At 37.9% G+C, this 16823-nt stretch overlaps 1 protein-coding gene across 4 annotated transcripts in view; it reads right to left on the bottom strand.

Annotated features, from left to right (window-relative positions):
- The window catches only part of LOC119505521 (zinc finger protein 705A-like), a 92602-nt gene extending 83268 nt beyond the window's left edge, over window positions 1-9334 (bottom strand). For all 4 annotated transcript variants that reach the window (XM_037798344.1, XM_037798343.1, XM_037798346.1 and 1 more), the window contains exon 1: window positions 9101-9334. The gene's annotated coding sequence lies outside the window, so the exon portion shown is untranslated. The remainder of the gene's footprint in view (window positions 1-9100) is intronic.
- Window positions 9335-16823: the final 7489 nt, after the last annotated feature.

Raw genomic sequence — 16823 nt, 5'->3', positions numbered from 1 at the left:
TGGACAGAGGTGATGGTAGCATGTTGTGAGAATAACTAACAGTGCTGAATGGTATGTGAAGGTGGTGGAAAGAGTCACATATGTCACCAGAAGGAAAGCTGGACATTAAAATACGGGAACATATAAAACAGTGAATCTTGTGGTAGATAATGCCCGTGGTTAACTGTACAAATATCAGAAATCTTCACACAAACTAGAACAAATGTATGAAGCTATAATTAGAAGTTAATAATAGAGGGGTGTATATGCAAATTATACATTACAGTTGGTAGTATTTTAACATTCTTTCATCAACAGTAACAAATGTACTATACCAAAACTATGAAGCAATAATGGAAGGGGGGTGGTTAGGGGTATGGGAGGATTTGAGTCTCCTTTTTGTGTCTTTATTTCTTTTCTGGAGTAATGAAAATGTTCTAAAGGTTAAAAAAAAATTGTGGTAATGGATGCACAGCTATATGATGGTACCATGGGCAACTGATTGCACACTTTGGATCTTTGGATAGTTATATGGTATATGAACAATCTCAATAAAAATTAAAAATTAAAAAAAATTTAAAAAAAAAAACAGAATCTCAGTCTATAATAAAAATATCAGACAAACCCAGTGGGAGGGGCATTCAACAAAATACCTGACCAGTACTCAAAATTGTCAAGGCCATGAAAAACAAGGAAAGCCATTATAATAAGGAAAACTGTCACAGACCAGAGGAGGCAAAGAAAATGTGACAACTACGTGCAATGTAGGATACGATAATGGAGACAATATTGCAGGAGCATGTAAGGGTGTACAAAGCATTCTCCCCAACACATGATTCTGCTAAATTTATATCTCAGCTCATACTCTTGATTTAACATGCAAAAATGCTGCTTCTATGAATTTAAATATGATAAGCTTCTTTAGAATTATACCAAAGGATATATTATGTCTATTCTAAAATTAGCATTAAAAACACATATAGATACCTAATGGACATCAAGATAGAATGTAATCAAAATGTTCTGCCCACAAATGAAAGGTATTTATTTAATATTAAAAGATATAATATCAAATGACAAAATACACTGTACTGAAATTGAAAGCATCTTAGTGCAAATAGATTACATATTTTTATTAAACTGTGGGATAATATGGTGAACAAGTGAAAATGTTAATAAAGCTCTATAATTTAAGTAATAAGCTCTGTTATACAAAATTGTATGCTTACTAGAAGATCTATTCCTTTGCTTACAACAAATGAAAGTTACTTTGAATGTATGTTCGATGAATATAAAACTTTAACAAGAGATGTGAATATATTTCCTGATTTTGAAAATAAATGAAAAACAAAAGAAGTTGGAAATGTACTAATCACCAGATAAGAGTATCAATTATTATAGGAAAAGTGCTTATCAAAATATAATTTAAGGTCCTAATTCACATTGAAAGGGAGATATAAAAAATTAAAGATTTTTTATTTTCAGCTATAAAAAAGCTATTTTCCATTAATGTCTGATTTACAAAATGCATCCACTGAGTTTTTGTCACTTAAATATTCTTATACTTCAAAGCCTTGGAAATTTAATCTGAAACAGTTTTAAGAATGCAGTATCAATAATTATAATATAAAGTCAGCATCATGTTTGGATCCTCTGAATCCGAGTCACAAATTTTACTTTGTACAATCTTACCGAAATTTAGAAGTGGTCTGGAGAATTTTTTTTAAGCAGTATCAGCCACAGTGATGTCCTTCAAAACAAGTTCATTAAAAATTAACAGTCTAGTCACATCTATTCCTGAATTGTAATGGCTGTCTCCAAATTCTGAGATGCTGATCCCTTTGTGTATAACCTCATCAGTCTCTGGAACTTTGAGTATGTGTGTGATACCTGAAACTCAGAGCTAGAGCCCCACAGATATGAATGTCAGTATTAGCACATACAGCAACTGCTAAAAAAAAAAAAAAAAAAAAAAAAAGGCTGAAAAAGACCCCAGACTTCAATTAGGGATATGAATGAAACAGATCTGGTTTGGACTAGGGCAAACTGGGCCAAAGGGTAAAGGTCAATACTGACTGTGTTTTAAAACTTTAACTTCCATGTGAGACCAAGGGAAGAGATGTTTATTTGGTGCAGGATCTATATTTTCTAAACAATTTAATTTGTACAGTCAGTTTGTTCAAACACCATAATTACATGGAACTTTGAATACGAAGTGAGATCTGGCAGGTTTGTATAGGTTAGTGTGAAATAGCGACACATCCCAAACTAATTTGGACAGAGAATAACAATGTATATGCAGGGGCCTCCTGAGGAGCTGGGGGGAAATGGATAAGTGTTGGACTTCCTCACCTGGATTGTTGCTGATGTTCTCACAAACATTGAGGACTGGCAGTTTGATGTGATGAGCCCTCTATCACGGGACTTGCCCTTATGAAGCTCATCACTGCAAAGGAGAGGCTAAATGTCCTTATAATTGTGCCTAAGAGTCTCCCCAAGTACCTCTTTGTTGCTCAGATGTGGCCCTCTCTCTCTATCTATGCCAACTCGGCAGGTGAACTCACTGCCCTCCCCCCTACCTGGGACCTGATTCCCAAGGGTGTAAATCTCCCTGGCAATGTGGGATATGACTCCAGGGATGAGCCTGGGCCTGACATTATGGGACTGAGAACATCTTCTTGACCAAAAGGGGGATGCGAAATGAAACAGTGAACCAAAAACAACAATAGTAGAGAGCATTAACAAAACCAAAAGTTGGCTCTTTGAAAAGATCAATAAAATTCACAGATTGACAATGAAAAACAGAAATGAGGGGGGTAAGGGGATACTACTGATGCCAAAGAAATAAAAAGGATCATAAGAAGATCCTATGAACAACTGTATGTCAACAAATTAAACAACCTAGATGAAATGGACAAATTCCTAGAAGCACACAATCTACACTAACTCTAGAAGAAACACAAGATTTCAACACACAAATTAGAAGTAAAGAAATTGAGTCAGTTGTCAAAAATCTCCCAATAAAGAAAAGCCCAGGACCAGATGGCTTCATAGGTGAATTCAGACAATCATTCCAAAAAGAATTAATACCAATTATGCTCAAACTCTTCCAAAAAACTGAAGAGGAGAGAATACTACCTAATTCATTCTGTTAGGCCAACATCACTCTCAATGAAAGCCAGGTAAAGATACTACAAGAAAAGAAAATTATAAACCAATTTCTCTTATGAATACAGATGCAAAAATCCTCAACAAAATATCTAATCCAACAACACATTAAAGGAACTATATGCCATGATCATGTGTGTTTTATCCCAGGTATGCAAGGGTCCAACATAGGAAAATCAAAGTAATACAACACTTTAACAAAACAAAGAGAAAAAAACCCATGTGATCTGAACTGACACAGAAAACGCATTTGACAAAACCTAGCATCCTTTCTTGTTAAAAACCTTTAGAAAAATAGGAATAGAAGGGAAATTCCTCAACATGACAAAAGGGCATATATGAAATGGTGAATGACTAAAAGATTTCCCTCTAAGATCTGGAACAGGAGGTTCACTGTGACCACTGTCATTCACAATGTACTTGAAGTTCTAGACAGAGCAGTTAGGCAAGAAAAAGAAATAAAAGGCATCTGAACTGGAAAGGAAGAAGGAAAACGTTCATTATTTGCAAATGACATGATCCTATATACAGAAGGTCCTGAAAAATCTACAAAACTAGTAGAATAAAACGATTCAGCACAGTATAAGAGCAAGATGCAAAAATCAGTAGTGTTTCTATACACTAGCAACAAGCAACGTATGAAATGGAAATCAAGAAAAAAAATTCCTTTTACAATAACAAAACAACCAAATATCTATGCATAAATTTAAGCAAGAATGTAAGGAACTTATACATGGAATACTACAAAACTTTGCTAAAAGAAATCAAAGAAGTTGTAAATAAATGGAAGGCCATCCCATGCTCATGGATTGGAAAGCTAAATATTGTTAAGACGTCAATTCTAACCAAAATGATCTACAGATGCAATTCAATCCTACAAAATTTCTTCAGCTTACTTTGCAGAAATGGAAAAGCCAAGTGTCAAATTTATTTGGAAGGTTAAGTGGCTCTGAATCACTAAAACCATCTTGAAAAAGAGAAAGGAAGTTGGAAGACTCACATTTCATGACTTTAAAGCTTATTATAAAGCTACAACAGTCAAAACAATATGGTACTGGCATAAGGGTAGACATATAGATCAACAGAATCAATTGAGAGCTCAGAAATAGATTCTCACATCTATGGCTAATTGATTTTTGACAAGGCTGCCAAGTCCATTCAATTGGGAGAAGATGCTCTACAACAAATGGTGTTGGGACAATTGTATACCCATATGCAAAAGAAAAATTTAAAAAAAGGAGGAGTCTATCTCATAACCTATATAAAAATTAATTCAAAATGGATGAAAGATCCAAATATAAAAACCAGGAATATGAAACTCCTAAAAGACATAAGGAAGCATTTTCAGGATCTTGTATTAGGCAATTGTTTCTCTATCTCATAACCTATATAAAAATTAATTCAAAATGGATGAAAGATCCAAATATAAAAACCAGGAATATGAAACTCCTAAAAGACATAAGGAAGCATTTTCAGGATCTTGTATTAGGCAATTGTTTCTCTATCTCATAACCTATATAAAAATTAATTCAAAATGGATGAAAGATCCAAATATAAAAACCAGGAATATGAAACTCCTAAAAGACATAAGGAAGCATTTTCAGGATCTTGTATTAGGCAATTGTTTCTTAGACTTGACATGCAAAGCACAAGCAATGAAAGAAAAAATAGATAAATGGAACCCCATCAAAATTAAAAACTTTTATACATCAAAGAACTTTATCATGAATGCAAAAAGACAACCTATGCTATGGGAGAAAATATTTGAACCATGTATCCAATAAAAGTTTAATATCCAGAATATATAAAGAAATCCTTCAAATTTTTGTCAACAAAAAGACAACCCAATAAAAAATTGGCAGAAGATTTGAACAGACATCTCTCCCAAAGAAAATATACATGAAAAGATGCTCATCATTACCCATCAGGGAACTGAAAATCAAAACCACAATGAGATATCATTTCATACCCATTAGAATGGCTGCTATTAAAAAAAAAAAAAAGGAAAACAACAAGGGTTGGAGAGGATGCAGAGAAACAGGAACACTCATTCATTGCTGGTGGCAATGTAAAATAAAAAATAGTGCAGCACTGTGGAAGACAGATCAAAAACACAATAAGATACCATTTGACAGCCATTAGAGTGGCTATTTAAAAAGTGAAAAATAGCAAGTGTTGGAGAGGATGCAGAGAAATAGGAACACTCATTCACTGCTGATGGCAATGTAAAATGATGCAGCTGCTATGGAAGGCAGTTTGGCAGTTCCTTAGAAAGCTAAGTATAGAACTACCATATGACAGGGCAATCCCACTACTTGGTAAATACTCAACAGAATTGAAGGCAAGGGCTCAAACACATAATTGCACACCAATGTTCAATGTGGTATTAATCACAATTGCCAAAAGATGAAAGCAACCCAAATGTCCATCAACTGATGAATGGATAAATAAAATTTGGCACATACATACAATGGAATATTATTCAGCCATAAAAAGTTAAGAGGCCCTGATACATGCAACAACACTGATGAAACTTGAAGACATATGTTGAGTGAAATAAGCCAGACATAAAAGGACAAATTTTGTACAAACTCACTGATTTGAAACAATTAGTATAAGCAAACTCACAGAATAAGAATCTAGAATATAGGTTTCCAGGGGATGGGGTGGGGATAGGGAATGGGAAGTTAAGGCTTAAAATCTACAAGGTTCCTATTTGGAATGATGGAATGTTTTGGTAATGGATAGTGGTGATAGTAGCACAACACTGTGAATGCAATTAACAGCCCTGAAATAGTTATCTGAATGAGACTAAAAGGGAAAATGTTAGATAGTATATATGATAACAATAAAAACTTGGAAAAAAATCCCTGGAACCATGCTACACAGTGAACCCTCAGTTAAGCCATGGACTTCAGTTAATACAATTAAAAATGTGCTACTGTCAGTTGTAACAAATGTTCCAAACCAATGCAAAGTATTGGTGATGGGGGTAGTATATGAGAATCCTGTGTTTTATGCATGATTGTCTGTAAACCCACCACTTATAAAGAAAAAAAAAATTTCATAATTTAAGAACATTACTGGGTCATGAGAAACTGTCCAAAGTGTCAGTTTTCTCAATTGTAAACAAGATAAATTAGTGGTGGTGTTTTCTGTTCTTACTATTATATTGTACGACATGTTATTTTTCTTTTTATCATCTTTTTTATTATGTATTAAAAAAATTTTTTTTAACTTCTTTTTGTAGTAATCAATATGTTCAAGTGCTGACTGTGGTAATAAATCTACAACTTCATGATGATACCATGAACAACTGCCTGTACCCTGCAGATAAATGTATGGTATGTGACTATAATTCTATAAAATCATAGGAAAAAATATAAATAGGGGTAAAAGTGTTGGAGAAAATATGGAGAGAAGAATGTACCTATCTACTATTGATGAGGAGGGAGAACAGTGTAGCCTTTCTGGAGTTCAGTGTGGTGGTTCCACAAAAAGCTAAGTATATAGGGGCCATAAGGTCCTGCAACCTCATTATGGGGTATGTGAGTGGAAGATCTGAGAGCAGAGACATGACTGGACAGTTGCACACTGGTGTTCATGGAGGCAGTATTCATGATTTGCAATGGGTGGAGGTGACCTAAGGGTACACAGACTGAGGAACAGAATGGTGAACTGTGGTGTATGCATACAATGAAATATTGAGCAACTACGAGGAGTGAAGCTGTGAGACATGCATCGAGGTGAATGGATCCTGTAGACAGCATTTTGAGTGAAGTACATCAGAAATAAAGGCAAACACTATAATGCCTCACCAATATGGACTAACTACAATTTGTAAACTCAGAATTGAATCTTAGAACACAGACTAAGAGGGGAACGATTATTGTAATGGTCCCTAGATTTAAGCTCTTACAGCAGTCAAATCTATTCCTGAATTGTAATGGCTATCTCCAAATTTTAAGATGCTGATCCCTTTGTGTATAATGTGATTGGTCTCTGGAACATCGGGTATCTCTGTGACACCTGAAACTCAGAACTAGAGCTCGGCAGATATGAATGTCAGTATTAGCACAGTATTTTTAAACTGTTGGAAAAAAAAAAAAAAGCTGAAAAACAGCACAGACTTCAACTAGTGGTATGAATGAAGCAGATCTGGTTAAGACTAGGGCAAAGTGGGCCGAGGGATAAAGGTCGAAACTGACTGTGTTTTAAAACTTCAACTTCCATGTGAGATAAAGGGAAGAGATGTCTATTTGGTGCAGGATCTATATTTTCTAAACAGTGTAACTCTACAGTCAGTTTGTTCAAACACCAAAATTACATGGAACTTTGAATAGGAAGTGACATATGGTAGGTTTGTATAGGTTACAGTAAAACAGAGACACATCCCAAAGTAATTTGGGCAGAGAATACAAATATATTTGTAGGGTCCCCCTGAGGAACTGGGGGAAAATGTGGAAGAGTTGAACTTCCTCACCTGGACTGATGTTGATGTTGTCACAGACATTGAGGATTGGCGATTTGATGTGCTGAGCCCTCTTATCATGGGGCTTGCCCTTATGAAACTCATTACTGCAAGGGAGAGGCTAGACTTGCATATGATTGTACCTAAGAGTCTCCCCTGAGTACTTCTTTGTTGCTCAGATGTGGCCCTCTCTCCCTCTCTCTAACTAAGCCACCTCGGCAGGTCAACTCACTGCCATCCCCCCTACATGGGACCTGACTCCCAGGGGTGTAAATCTCCCCGGAAATGCAGAATATGACTCCCAGGGATGAATATGGAACTGGTATCGTGGGATTGAGAATATCTTCTTGACCAAAAGGGGGATGCGAGATGAAACAAAATAAAGTTTCAGTGGCTGAGAGATTTCAAATGGAGTTGCGAGGTCACTCTGGTGGACATTCTTATGCACTACATAGATAACACCTCTTAGTTTTAATGTATTGCAATAACTAGAAGTAAATACCTTAAACTATCAAACTCCAACCCAGTAGTCTAGACTCTTGAAGACCATTGTATAACAATGTAGCTTACAAGGGGTGACAGTGTGATTGTGAAAACCTTGTTGATAGCACTCCCTTTATCTAGTGTATGGATGGATGAGTAGAAAAATGGGGACAAAAACTGACTGAAAAATAGGGTGAGATGGGGGAATGCGGGGGTGTTCTTATTTACTTTTATTTTTTATTCTTATTCTGATGCTTTCTGATGTGAGGAAAATGTTCAAAAATAGACTGGGATGATGAATGCATGACTATATGATGGTACCATGAACAGTTGATTGTACACCTTGGAAGACTATGGTATGTGAATATATTTCAATAAAACTGAATTTAATTTAAAAAAAAGAAGCATATTTCAAAAATATTTAAGAGTTTCTGTCCATGAAAGTCAGAAAAGTAAAAGTTTTGGTTTTTATGAGTAAGTAACATTTTATAAGATTAAAATACTGTTGGGCGCTGTAATATCCATACTTCCAAATTTTAAAAAATATTTTTCAACTGTTATCATTGCAGGAAAAATTGACCATTAAAATGTTTATAAAACATATTCAGAGGCACCATTTTCCCTTTCCCCTGAGGCTCCGAGATGGTTCAGCCCCAACAGGCCTGTCCCCAACTTATCCAACTGAAAGGTTCCAACATTTTGCCTTCTCCTCATTATTGAACATACTTTCCTCCCTACTCTGAATCTGTATCAGGATTTTTTTCCAAGAACAACTCTGAAATTTTAATCCTGCAGCTTGCCATCACTTTCAGCCAGCAAATCCCTCAATGAACGGATACTTTGGTAAAGTTAAGTCCTTCTACAATATTACTAAGAATAAACCGCTTGGGAACAGCGCAGCGAATAAAAGGTTCTGTGCTCGCAAGAAAAGCATCTTAGAGAAGCCGCGACAAACCACCCTCCTCAACACCAGGAGCCAACAAGAAGCTTTTTACTCACTGTGATCAAGGCCCGAGTTGGCCCAGAATCGCAGGCGCCTCCCGGGTTTGGCCCCGCGGAGATGAAGTTCTTGTGCTCACTGTGGAAGCGGCAACTCCCCAGTAGGGCCAGCGGGGACGAAGATCTTGCCCTCACTGTGGAAGTAGCCCTGAGTTGTGCCAGAACCGCAGGGGCCTCCCCGATTGGTCCTGGGGTAGAAGTTCCTGTCCTCACTGTGGAAGCAACGACTTCCCAGGAGAGCCGGCGGAAAGGAAGTTCTTGCTTGGGCTGAAGAAGGAGGCGCTTCCGGGCAGTTTGGTCAGAACAGGTGGGTTCGCTCGCCCCCTCCCGGCCGGCGGTGCGAAGTACAGAAAGCTTCGGGCTCCCTGTTTGGTGGTGCCAGTGGCGGCCCCTCCTGGCCCTCTGGCGGCATCACTGGCTTTGTGTTCAGATTATTCACTGCCAGTAACAACAGTTGAGTGAAGCAGACACTTCAGCAGAGTCAACATTGAAGGCATCGAGAAAGCACGACCCACAGAAGGAGGAGGAGCGGGGGAGCCTCCTCGTCCCCCAGGCTCCTCTCCCCACATCAGGCCTGGGAACCAGGCTTTTATTTTTAACCCGCTCTCACCTATCTGGACAATCTCTGGGTAAAACACCTGGCACATCACAATGGGTGTCTATGACGTCCCACGTGACTCCCCGTGGAAACCACGCCCACCCAAAGTTACCCCTCCTCTATCCCACCCTCCCTCTGCTCTATCCACTTAGGAGATGTCCACAGTTTTAGAAGAATTTATTGGGACTCAAGGAGGGTGACAGATCCAGGATCAAATCACCACCTGGACAGAGAGTTGCAGGAATCTCAAAAAGCCAGCATAGGGCTATTTATGCAACGGTGAGGTTGAGGCCCTTCCTCCGTTGCTTGCTCCTTGGAACCTGCCCCAGGGAATCCCTGCAAGGTGCTCACTGTTAGGAAATCTCTATTAAGTAGGTAAAGAAACCTCTTTTGTTTTTCATTCTTGTGAATTTCACATATTAGTTCTGACTATGGTAAGTGTTCATTGTTCCCAAGGAGTGAAAATCTGACAAATTAATTGGAATTGCAAGGCTGTTTTACATTGAGAAATTGAATTATTTTCCTACAAGGCTTTCTACCATGGGAATTGATCCATCCCCTGGCTCCTTGCAGAACACAGTGTCCGCACCCTATATGGTACAATCAAGTAGAAGCTTGACTGCCTGAGTAATGATCTCCACTTGTCACTGTGTCTGGAGTGTATCTTAAACTCTCTGCCTCCCTGTCACCATCTATATATAAAGAACAGAAAAACAAAACCTGACTCAGAGGGCTATTGTGAGGTTCACATGAGAACATAGGAAAAACCTCAGAAGATTACCTGTGCTCCATGTTGCCTCTTTTGTGGTCTATTCTGTTTTTTAAAAAGTCTCAGAGCAGCAATTGCCATATGAGAGCCCATCCCGCCAATTCGTTTTGCCACAATTCTTACTTCAAAGGCCATTTGTGGGATTCATTCATGTTTTTCCATCTTCATCTTTGTAGTATTGGCAAATCACGTGATGTTACACTGTAAGTGTGGGAAATTAGACAGGATTTCCAATGGGAAGATGTTGGGAGAGTGAGAATGAATCATTTAACTTGAAGATTAATTATAAAAACCTGAATTCATTGCAGAATGTTGCAGTAGGAGTTTTCTGGGCCCATAATCCAGGGCTAAAGGGTCAAAATCATAATCTACCATGCCGTGGTTCTCATCTTTCCATTCCTCCACTTCAAGCGTGAACTCTAGGATATTAAGAAATCCCACTTAGCATCGCTTTGACTTGGCTACCCCCAAGAGACTTGGTCACTCCCAAGGAAGACATATTGTAAAATGTCTCCCTCTATATTATGAATTCTCAAGTGGCTTGAAGGTATTTTCTGGGTTAGGCAAAATGAGGGACTGGATTTGCCCAACTATTGCATTTTCTTAGATACCCTATATTTGTTAGCCTGCAATATAGGGCTAGGATAGTTGAAGAAACCCCTTTAATGAAAAAGAGCCTCAGGCTACATCACAGTTTCACTGGCTCCAACTCTAGGAGAGCTTCTGGCTTTCAGAATTTCTGCATTTGAACACAGGAATTAAAATCAGTTAGTGGGGAAACAAAGGCAAAACATTTCAGTTTAGTGGGTGAACTAGACCCCTATTCCACAGGAAACTATGTGCTGGAGATTACCTGAACAGTGTTAGAGCCTGTTCCAGAACCTGAACTGAACTGCCTTGACAAACTTCCCTCTGAGGTCAGAAGCTTCCTAGGGAATATCAAATACAATATAATAACCTGGTTCTGCAGGTAAGTAATGTGTATGTTGAAAGAGGAAAGGAAAGCCTGAAGCATCTTCCTCTACAGCTAGATTCCCTTATCAGGACTTGTGGACACCTATCATCACCAGAAATCTCACCAAGATAGGAGGATGGAGTTTTGCCCTCTCTCCTGCAAAGCAGAAGCACACAGGGCTTCCATCCAGAACATGCTTATAGAAGCCCATTAAAGGCTAAAACATTTCAGGACCAAAATTCATTTGGTGCATCAGGCAATGTATCTATGGTAGGGAGATATTTGGAAATGAAATTTATTCTGGGAAAACACTCACTTACACTACTACTTATAGATGTTTCTACTCTGACTTCAAGAAACGTGCAGGGGATCCTGGGATGGGAACTGAGATGTGGTAGGGGCATGCAGACCCCCACGATCTGGAGCCTGGGGAGCCTGCAAAGCCAAGAAGCCAGACAGAGGGCCACAAAATCTTGGCCTCTGTAGGTCCCCTGATCAGAGAAAGGATGGGACGCCAGCTATGTCTTTATATGCACAAATGTCAAGGTAGTTGAACAGGAAAAGAAAAAAGAAAGGGGAGATTATTCCAAAGAAACTTGTTTTATCTACAAAACAAATCAGCTGCATGTACCATAATGTTCAGGGTATACTGAAAGTACAATATGCATGCACTTTCAAGACAACAATGCTGCTTTCAGAGCTGAAGGACTCAAGAGGAAGCTAACCATGAAAGAAAGGAGGCATCGCGCACTGTAACTCAGAGACCAGCTCTGTGCTTCTCCTCGTGATATGACATCTCAGGACTGTTCTTAATTACACTTCCTAGCACATTTTGCAGAGCATTGCTAGAGATGGCACTGACAAAAAATTAATAAATATATCTGCAGATATATTATATGTGTGTGTGCATATATGAATGTGTTTATTGTGTGTATATATAAATAAATAAACAAATAAATAAATGTACATATGAATGTATTTTGGAACCAAAGAGAGTGAGTCATTTCTATAACAGGAGTGTTTACCTCTTTAAGATGAGGAGTGTGAAAAAGTCATTTCCACTGATGTAATGGAGAGATTTGAAATTACCCTACAAGTGTAACTGAGGATACCTGGATGACCCAAGTCATGCCTAGAACTTTCTCTCTCAAGGATATTCCTGACATGGCAATAAAGGGAAAACTGGGAAGGCTGTTCCTGGCACAGTGTTAAACAATTCAGTTTTTGCACCTGCATTGCCCGGATTTCAAATGCCAGGTCTGCTATTTCTTAGATGAGCCACTTTGGGCAATTTGCTTATCCTCTCTGTCCCTCCATTTGCCCCTCAGAAAGTGGAATCGATAATAACAATGCTTACCTCAGAGAGTCTGTAAGAAGATTAATTTTGTAATGTGCAAATCAATTCTCAAATCAATTTTGACAGAAGAGCATAGATCACAGATTCACAGGTAAGGGAAGGACCCATCTCCCATGAACCCAACCACTCCATTCACTTTGGGAACACTCCTTACTTGTGTATGGTCTTTACCAATGCTTGTCTCTCTGTATAATATCTAAATTTCCATCCTATTGGCTGCTACAAATTTTCCTGATTCCTTGGTAAGTGGAAGGACCACATCCTCTATTCTGGCTAGCTAATGCTACCGGAATGCAAAACACCAGAGTTGGATTGGCTTTTATAAAAGGGAGTTTATTTGGTTACACAGTTACAGTCTTAAGGCCATAAAGTGTCCAAGGTAAGGCATCAACAATCAGGTACCTTCACAGGAGGATGGCCAATGGTGTCCGGAAAACCTCTGTTAGCTGGGAAGGCACGTGGCTGGCATCTGCTCCAGAGTTCTGGTTTCAAAATGGCTTTCTCCCAGGATGTTCATCTCTAGGCTGCAGTTCCTTAAATATGTCACTCTTAGTTGCTCTTGAGGTGTTTGTCCTCTCTTAGCTTCTCCAGAACAAGAGTCTACTTTCAACAGGCATCTTCAAACTGTCTCTCATCTGCAGCTACTCTCTCAGCTTCTGTGTATTCTTCAAAGTGTCCCTCTTGGCTGTAGCAAGCTCACTCCTTCTGACTGAGCTTATATGGTGCTCCAGTAAACTAATCAAGGCCCACGCTGAATGGCCAGGGCCACACCTCCATGGAAACTATCCAATCAGAATCATCACCCACAGTTGGGTGGGGTGCATCTCCATGGAAACACTCAATCAAAGAATTACAATCTAATCAACACTAATATGTCTGCCCACACAAGATTGCAGCAAAGATAATGGCATTTTGGGGGGCATAATACATTCACACTGGCACACCCTCCTATTCTGCCAGACCACTTGTCAAATTCCTGCAATTTGAGAGTTCTTTCCCCTTGTACAGCCATCAGTCTGTTCATCCCAGCCTTTCTTTTAAGTTAACAACCCCAAACACCCAGTAAACAGAAATCCAGATGGTCTTCTGCCTCATCCTCTTTAGATACTCACTCTCATAAATACCTTAAACTCCCTGACTGCTCTCTCCTTTCTCTGGCAAAATTCCATCAGTGGATGAGCCCCAACATTTGCCTTATACTTTGCACTATTTTGATACATAGCTGACCACTGCTGGAGAAAATATCAAAAAGATGCCCAATGCAATCACCATAAATTCAAAGTTATTTACATACCAAATGGACAAGAAACATTGTCCAAAAATTATTGTCAGTGTTTCTCTAATAAAATCATTCCCCCTGAAACCCAAAGTTGTATAGCCAATCTTCTCCATAGTCTTCTAAACTTACTCCCCCTTCTTTCACCGACTAATATTACTTAACAATTCATTGGGAAAATAGATCCCTTTGGGCAAGATCTGAATCACCTTTACAACACCCCTAAATGTAATATGCACCAGGTTGCAGCTATCTCATCCTTCAATGCCCTCAGTGAATTAGAAAAATATGCCCCTGTTCTTGTCAAATCCAAACCCCAAATAAAATATTGCTTCTCATCTCACTTTATTTTGAGGGGTTCCTATTATTCTGGTAACATCCATACAACCTAGTTTCCCATTTTATCCACATTCAGCTATGTAACTCAGGAGTGTTAAGTACTTTCATAATGTTGTGCCACAATTACCACCATCCATTGCCAAAACTTTTCAATTGCCTCAGAAACTCTGTACCAATTATACATGAACTGCCCATTTTCCATGCCTGCCCGGCTATTTGTAAAATGTACTCTATTTTCAGACTCTTTGAATTTACCTATTCTAATTATTTCATATAGATGAGATCACAAACTATTGGTCCTTTTGTGTCCAGCTTATTTCATTCAACATGATGTCTTCAAGGTTTCTCCATGTTGTTGCCTGTGTTAGCATTTCATTTTTTTATAGCTAAATAATTTTCCATTTTATTTATCCATTTATCTGTTGATGGACACTTGGGTTGTTTCCACTTATTATTGTTTAAAATGCTGCTACGTACATTGGTAAGCAAATATCTGTTTGCATCCTGCTTTCATTACTTTTGTGTACATGCCTAGCACTGTGATTGCCAGGTCATGTGTAATTACATACTTAACTTTCTGATGAACCACCAAACTCTTTTCCACAGTTGCTGTGCTATTTTACAGTCATACCAACAAAGAATGAAGGTTCCTATTTCTCCACATCCTCTCCAGTACTTCCTATTTTCCTTTTATGACAGTAGACATTCTAGTGGATATGAAGTGGTATCTCATGGTGGTTTTGATTTGCATTTCTCTAATGGATAATGATGTTGAGAATCTTTTCATGTACTTTTTGGCCATTCGTATATCTTTGGCAAAATGTCTATGCAAGCGTTTTGCCCATTTTTAATTGCCTTATTTATCTTTTTGTTGTTAGGTATGGGTGTTTTTAATATATTCTGGACATTAAACCCTTATCAGATATATGGTTTCCAAATATTTTCTCCCATTCTGTAAATAATCTTTTTACTTTGTTGATAAAGTTCTTTGATGAATAAAAGTTTGAATTTTGATGAGGTCCTTTTTCAATTGTTTATTTTGTTGCTTGTGCTTTAGGAGTAAAGTCTAAGAAACTATTGCCTAAACAAGATGTTTCTTTATGTTTTCTTCTAAGAGGTTTATACTTCTGGTTCTTATATTTAGGTCTTTGATCCATTTTGAGATTTTACATTAATTTTTCTATACTGTGGACAGTAGGGGTCCACCTAAATTCTTTGTATGTGTATATCCAGTGTTCCCAGGACCATTTATCGAAGAGACTATTTTTCCCCATTTGGTGGACTTGGAACCCTTGTAAAATAGATATAACAGCTTACTTCTGAAGTCTCAATTCAATTCCACGTATGTTCCTTTGCCAATATCATGCTGTTTTGATTGCAGTTGCTTTCCAATGAGTTTAAAAATTGTCTTCTGCCTCATCTCATTGGGAAGTTTGAGTCCTCTAACTTCATTTTGTTGTGCTTTTTATTTTTTTACAATGATTTTGTTTATTAGGATCCCTTATTCTTCCATAGGAATTCTTTTAATTAACTTTTTTTTAAATTAATGATATCAAAAAAATAAGAAAATACAGTAAAAAACATTTCAAACAAACCATAACATAACAAGGGAGTAAGAAAAAGACAACTAATCTGAAATAACTACTTTACTTCCATCACATTCCTGCTCAACCCCAAGAAAATAACCTAATATAGCAACATTTCTGTGAACTTGTTCCTACTATACCCATCAGAAATTAACAAACCATAATCATTTCTGGGCATTCCCAGAACATTAGATTTATCCATGACAACTTATCTGTTCTTATTGGGTTATTTTTCCCCCTCCACTAATTGCTCTATTGCTAGTTCCCCTACATTCTACATTATAAACCATTTATTTTACATTTTTCAATGTTTACATTACTGGTAGCATATAATATTTCTCTTTTTGTGCCTGGCTTATTTCACTCAGCATTATGTCTTAAAGGTCCATCCATGTTGTCATATGTTTCACGAGATTGTTCCTTCTTACTGCCACATAGTATTCCATCGTGTGTATATACCACATTTTATTTATCCACTCATCTGTTGAAGGACATTTGTGTTGTTTCCATCTCTTGACAATTGTGAATAATGCTGCTATGAACATTGGCATGCAGATATCTGTTCGTGTCACTGCTTTCCGATCTTCTGGGTATATACCAAAGAAGTGTAATTGTTGGATCGAAGGGTAACTCTATATCTAGTTTTCAAAGGAACTGCCAGACTGACTTCCAGAGTGGCTGAACCATTATACAGTCCCACCAACAATGAATAAGAGTTCCAATTTCTCCCCATCCTCTCCAGCATTTGTAGTTTCCTGTTTGTTTAATGGCAGCCATTCTAATTGGGGTAAGATGGTATCTCATTGTGGTCTTAATTTGCATCTCTCGAATAGCTAGAGAAGC

The sequence above is a fragment of the Choloepus didactylus genome, chromosome 10 (assembly GCF_015220235.1).
Source record: "Choloepus didactylus isolate mChoDid1 chromosome 10, mChoDid1.pri, whole genome shotgun sequence".
Taxonomy (NCBI): Eukaryota; Metazoa; Chordata; class Mammalia; order Pilosa; family Megalonychidae; genus Choloepus; species Choloepus didactylus.
Note: the sequence above shows the minus strand (reverse complement) of the source record. Positions and strands in the feature narration are given on the sequence as shown.